Source organism: Myotis davidii, unplaced genomic scaffold (genome assembly GCF_000327345.1).
Source record: "Myotis davidii unplaced genomic scaffold, ASM32734v1 scaffold305, whole genome shotgun sequence".
Lineage (NCBI taxonomy): Eukaryota > Metazoa > Chordata > Mammalia > Chiroptera > Vespertilionidae > Myotis > Myotis davidii.
In genome coordinates, this window is record NW_006295737.1 from 137850 (window position 1) to 145309 (window position 7460).

The window sequence follows — 7460 nt, forward strand, 5'->3', positions numbered from 1 at the left end:
TCTGCTAGCTGGGGAACAAGAAAAGAGTGAAGGGGAAGTAATGGTAGGAAAGGATTTCACTGTGGGGTTTAGTACCTGCCTTAGCATCAGCTGATGGGCCAGTGAGGTTTTCCTGAAAAATAATTCAGCTCTAAATTTGGCTGTAAAATATTTCATTACATGATCTTTACTTGTACTCTCATTATACTTAGAGGGAATTCATTTCACATATTTTCACAAGATGAATGTTATATTTTAAGCATTTGCAGACGAGTAATTATGAAATACATGTGAATATAACATTCCTTTAAAATGTTGATTACTGTAGAATGTAGCAAGACGCAGATATAAAAACAATACACACTTGAAATCACATATTCTGTGGGTAAAGAAAAGAAAAATCAATCAGAGTAACTTATGGTCTAGAGTATGACCAACTATCTATAGTCATTTCACAACTTTAATGTAGCTTTACTGAGCCATAGACATACTCCCTCATGTGCGTATTTTGTATAGAGCGTGCAGTAATAAAGTTAAAGTAACATGAAATGCAATATTCTTTTCTCTGAGGCATATCCCCTGTAATATTACTACTCAGTGACTGGTCTCTGCTTTTCTTCTTCCTTTAAGTTGTAACCTATTGTATTACAATGCTATGCTTCAGAATCTATGGGTGCTAAAGCAAATATTATACTGATTACCACATTAAGCTGAGCAAATTAATAATATAAACATAAATATTATCATTTGTAGAAATTGATCATATCCATTCTCTTTTCCTAAATCACTAATGCACTAAAATAATCCAAGTCTCTTGAAAACATAGCTACATTTTATAGAGGACATACAATAAAGAACAGAAGTGTGATTCCTGAAAATATGTAATTAGAACATACTCGGAAGACTTAAAAAAAAACAGCCATAAAAAAACTACAAATTTTAAGATTATTTTAATGTATTGAAATAGAAATGACTAAACTTAACCTTAAAATAAGAGTAATGGCTAAGAAAAATTTGGGTATGATATCACAGTTTTACATGAATGTTTAGAATAAATTTTTAAGTGTTTGAAATATTTTTAGGTAGATAATAAAAAAAAACTTATTTTGAATCATTCATTTTTATTATCAAAACTAGAGGCCTGGTGCACAAAATTCATGAACTGGGGGGGGGGTGTCCCTCAGCCCAGCCTGCACCCTCTCCAATCTGGGACCCCCTCATGAATTGGCAGTCGGACAACCCTCTCACAACCTGGGACTGCTGGCTCCTAACCACTCACTTGCCTGCCTGCTTTATTGACCTTAACTGCTTCTGCCTGCCAGCCTGATTGACACCTAACTATTCCCCTGCCAGCCCAATTACCCCCAACTGCCTCTGCCTGCCTCATCACCCCTAACTGTCCTCCCCTGCTGGCCTGATCTCGTCCCCAACTGCCCTCCCCTGCAGGTATGATTCCCCCTAATGGCCTCTGACTGAGCCCCCACCAAGATGGCTTTGCCCTCTTGGAAGTCAGACATCCAGAAGATGGCCGGTTGACCCGGTCTAATTAGCATATTACCCTTTTATTAATATTGATATATTATATAAGATAGGATTGCTGACAAAAACACATAATCCCTATATCTCGACTGATAGCCAGCCATATGCACTATTCTGCCAAAGCAATCAAAAAATTGAACCGTTCTTACACCTTACATCAAACAGCTGAGGCCGTTAAAACCCCTCCTAAGTCCCCACCTTAGGTTCTGCCTTCACAGTTCACCCAGATTAGGTTCTGATTGGTCAGTTTCTATGCCAGTCAGCATCAAAAGCTCCACCTCCTAAGCAGCCATTGGCTCTTGGCACTTCACCCAGATTAGGTTCTGACTGGTTGTTTTTTTTTGTTTTTTGTTTTTTTTCCCTTGCTACTTCATAACTGTAATTTTGCTACTGTTAGGAATCATAATGTAAATATCTGATATGCAGAATGTATTTTCATTGTGACCCACAGGTTGAGAACCGCTGGTCAATAGAGGATCCAGAAATCGACCCAAGCCCCTATACTCAATTAATATTTGACAAAGGAGGCAAAAGCATACAATGGAGTCAAACAGCCTCTTTAATAAATGGTGCTGGGAACTTTGGTTAGATACATGCAAAATATGAAACTAGATCACCAACTTATACCATATACAAAAACAAACTCAAAATGGCTAAAGGACTTGAATGTAAGATGGGAAACCAGGAAAACACTACGAGACTCCATAGGCAGCAAAATTGCAGACATATGTTGTAGCAATATCTTTACAGACACAGATAATAGGGCAAGAGAGACTAAGGAGAAAATAAACAACTGGGATTCAGGAGCAGGCTTTTGGAGCAGGAGCAGGCTTTTGGCCACCCATGTGTATTTAACTTCAAACTCCTAATGTATCCCATATTTAGTACTTTATCTCTTCCAAGTCCAGGCTGGTTGCTTGCTCTCAAGAAGGTTCTCCCAGATGGGCAGGAGGGTTGTATGCCTTCACCCTCATTTCCCACTGATTGGTTGGTTGGGCAGGAGGGTTGTTTGCCTTCACCCTCATTTCCCACTGATTGGTTGGTTTTGATGCCAGTCAGCATCAAAAGCTCTGCCTCCTAGGCAGCTATTGGCTCCTAGCCCTTCACCCAGCTTATGTTCTGATTGGTCCGTTTCTATGCCAGTCAGCATCTCCGGGCCTATCTCTGGGCCTGATCAAAGTGGCAGGGCTGATTAGCAGCCCCTGTGGAGGCCCAGAGAGAAACAAAGGCCAGGCTGCTGGCGAAGCCAAGAGAAAGAGAGAGGCAACAGCTGATCAACAGCTGCCACAGAGGTTGCGGATCAGGCCCTGCCTCTCTCTCTACAGGCCTCCCTCTGGGTCTGATCCACAGCCCCCTCAGCAGTCAGTGCTGAGTGGCTGTGCAATCCAGCACTGACATCTGGTGTTTGGGGTATTTGGTTGAACCTTCAGTCCTTAGGAACCCTGGCTCTTTATATATATAGATAAGTTGTTAATATGTTCTCACTCCATATGCAATTCTCTATTCTCTCAAACTTCTTAATACCTTTTTGATTCTTATTGGGAATTTATCATATTCATGTTTGCATTATGCATGTTTATGTACCAATACTTTTTTTCCTAACTAGATTGCAAATTCTTGAGTATCAGGGTGGGGTTCCCGCTGGGGTGCCTGGCCAGCCTGGGTGAGGGGCTGAGGGCTGTTTATAGACTGGCCACACCCCGTTCAGGGTGGGGGCTCTTGCTGGGGTGCCTGGCCAGCCTGGGTGAGGGGCTTTTTCAGGCTGGCCACAACCCCTTCAGGATGGAGGTCCCTGCTGGGGTGCCTGACCAGTCTGGGTAAAGGGCTGATGGCTGCTGGCAGATTGGCCACAGCCCCCAGCCACCCAAGCTCCCAGTGGAGGTTGGCTAGAAGCAGGTATCTGGGATTTATTTATCTTCTATAATTGAAACTTTGTTGCCTTGAGCGGAGGCCACAGCCAGCCAGGGCAGGCAGGAAGCTTGGCTTCCTCCATCTCCAGGGCAACCAAGCCTCCTGCTTGCTCTAGCTCTATGCCTGCCTGCCGCCATCTTGGTTGGGTTAACTTGCATATAGTCGCTCTGATTGGCTGGTGGGCATGGCTTGGGGTGTAGCAGAGGTGTAGTCAATTTCGGGTTTCTCTTTTATTAGATTAGATAGTTGTAAGAGAGAAAAAATATTCATTTCTATGTTTAAAATAAAATCATATAGAATTGTGATATGTCAGTTGTAAAAATATGTCAATGTGACAATATTACTCCGACTATGAATTTCCCATTTAAAATAGTATAATGCATGTTCAGAAAAATATCAATTGAATGGGTCATTCATTTTGTTTATGTGCACACTAGTATGTCAGGTAATTGACACATGAGTGAAACACAGAACTTGAGTAAGAAGTAGGTTTTATTTTCTGACCTCTAAATGAAATGAAATCCCTTTGTTTGCTTAAAAAAAGAGAATTCTAATATAATGAACTAACTGTATAAGAAATCTGTGTTTTATTATTTCTCTATGTTCCTAACAACACATTTATAAACTGTATTCTTTTCTGTTGATTTGGTGGCAATAGTACACATTATTCTTATAAAATATTTTTATTGCTACTTAGGGAAATGAATTAAAGAAAAAATATATATTTGTATTCTTCTGAAATGGAATGCAAAATAATATATCAAAACAACTGCTAAAAAAACCTAAATTGACTTAAGTTAATTGACTTAACTTTGAGAGAAAACTAGAAAATTTTATTATTCTTGTAGACTTGATGCTACTTAAAAATGAATAAAGTGGTAGAAATATTATTTGTTTCTATGGATTTAAATTTTAGGGCACTATTTACATGCTAGGTGGCTTTGAATGAAAATAATTTTAGATTATTATATAATAAATACATATAAAAGTACAATATTTACAGATGCTATTTAAAACAAAATTAACATAAAACAATTATCAATATCTTTTCAAAATTAATGCAACAACTCAGCCATAGTTATCTGTAAATGCCACATTGCTATTTTCTTATTTTGTTAGTAAAAACCAATTTAAATTGTGCTATGCAAAAATGCATGGACATTTTGAAATTTCTATCACCTGGGGGTTGTTTATATACATTTACTTAATTTGATAGTTTTTTAATTTTTGCATAGAAGTGTCATCAGTTTGTTACATTTTGGTAAAAATAAATATACAGTTGAAACAGATTTTAAACAAGTATTTTTATTGTTGAAAGTATTACAAATGTCCCCCCTGATCCCCACTGACCCCTTCTAGCCCCAGGCTTTCACCACATTATTGTCTAGGTCCAGAGGTTAATCTTTTCCCTCCCACCCTCACCTGCCCACTGAGACTCATTTTTTATATTTTTCACTCAAAAATTTATCTTAGCAATCCCAAATACAATAGTCATTTAAAGAAACTCAAACTCCTTAGTTAAGTTCTGTTGAAAGTGAGTTTTTTTTCAATTTTTCAAATCAATTCAATATATTCTTGTGATATATGTGTTTTATAAAATATTTTATGGCTATTTAAAATATGTTCAGTACATTGGTAAATTTAATAAGCACAATAAAAATTGTTATGTTTAAAACATAGGGGCCTAATATATGGTGACAAAAGAAGATTTGACTTTGTATGGTGGTCACACATTGCAATATACAGATCTTGTAACATTGACATCCACACATGAAACCTATATTATCCTATTAACCAATGTCACCCCAATAAGTGTAATTAAGAAAAAAATAGGACATTACTATTTCCAATATACACTGAGTGGCCAGATTATTATGACCACCCCATCAGTACTTAGTTGGGCCACCCTTTGCCTTCAATACTGCGGCAATTCTTCTTGGCATTGGCTCCATGAGATGTTGAAAGGTGATGCGAGGAATCTGACACCATGCCTGATGAATAGCACTGTCCAGTTCTGTGAGATTTGATGGTTGTGGAACCAGCTGCCTGATGGCTCTTTTCACTTTGTCCCACAAATGCTCAAATAGATTGAGATCTGGTGATGGTGGGGGCCACCTAAGCAATGAAAAGTCTCTCTTATGTTCTTGAAACCACTCCTGCACAATACGTTTTTTTCCAGTTCTCGGCTGTCCAATCCTTGTGTTCCTGTGCGAATTGGAGACGTTTTATCTTGGTAACTGCAGACAGCAAAGGTGTTTGAACAGGCCTTCGGCTTCCATATCCCATACGATGCAGTGTATGGCTAATTTGCCTACAAACATCAGGTGGTCACAATAATCTGGCCACTCAGTGTATATTTCAATGAAACATAAGCAAAATATAAGGATTTATTTGAATAATTACTCTTTTCCTCCCAGGGGAATAAATATTAAATATGTTAGCTAAAAATAGGATATCTATCTCTTACTTTTCTCCATTGCTAATTTTTTTCCTACATTTTAAAGGCAGTTTAATACCTCATCTTCAAACCTTATTTTTTTATTTATTTTTAAGTCACATTCTGAGGTTTTTAATATATGAATTTTTTAAAATTTTTATTGGAGTGGCATTAGTCAACATGAACATATAGGTTACATGTGTGGATTACTAATTTACAAAAAATAAAACATCCTTTAAAAAGAATTCACGTACTTTTGGGGCATATACACTTGCCTTGCTCACATATCATTTAAAAGCATATGCTGTTTATTCTGACTGGTATCAACCACTCATTGTCATCCATTAACCCCACTAATTGTGCTAAGGCTTAAGGACTAGCAAATCTTTCCTTTAGTTTTAAAAAATAAATGAGTAGGCAGAACAATGAAATGAGAAAATGGTTAAAGTTTTGAACTTCTAATCTCACTTTCTATATTGTACTATATCCTAAAATTAGAGTTTACCACTAATTTAGACAGAACATAGAATAAATGCATTGCCAAAATAATCATAAAAATATTAACAATGATAATTTTGGGGGAACTTGCTACTTGTTAGGTTCAGTGTTAATTACTTGACATAGAATTTCTCATTTAGTTGGATCAAATTAAGAACAATTATATTTTTGCACATACTTATTAATATGACTACTAAAAAACAGCATTTGTGTGTATATTCTGGAATATAATAGTATTAATCCATTTAACGGAATTTCAGGGGATGAAGCTAGAAAACCATCAATATACATTGCCTGACTCCTAAATTTGCATTCATTACCACTACAACCCATATAATCCTTTTAAAAAATCTGTCGAGTACCCACTATGATTGAAAATGTCCCCAGACATTGTGAGAGATTAAAAAATGATGACATAAAAATAATGTATAATCACAAAAACCTTACCAAATACATGTAAAAATAATATTACCACATAGCACATACTAACTTCTGTTACTTCAAAGTCCATCCCTCACCCCGTAAATGGAAAACTTCTTATCCCTGCTTACTTAATAACTCTGTCTATAGCCCCTCTGTGAACCCCACAATTCTCTTTCTAGGAAATTTCATATATAGCTAATATGTAATAATAATATTCACTTTCAATATTATCCAGTAATATTCAAAAATATTACAAGGTTTAGCACTCTAGTATGCTCTAGGTATGCTTTCTTCCTTTTATTTATATCCTCACTTTTACCTATATTCTGGAGAACAGGGCATAGAACTTTTCTACACACCTCTGCACATCTACTATTGTGTTTAGAATCTGGCACATAATATTGCTAGACTACAAATAAGTGAGCATGTAATTAATCATGTACTCTGTGTTCTGTAAAAATGGAGTAAGTACGATAAAAAAAGGTGAAATCAGTTGATCCAGTGTAGAATAGTTGAAGTTTAGATAAATACAGGGGAGAAAAGAAAATAACATTTAGAGGAGAGGAAACCAAGATGGCGGCATAGGTTAACGCCAGAGATTGCTGCCTCGAATAACCAATTCAAATTACACCTAAAAGTTGGAACGGACACCATCCAGATCCACAGGAGGGCT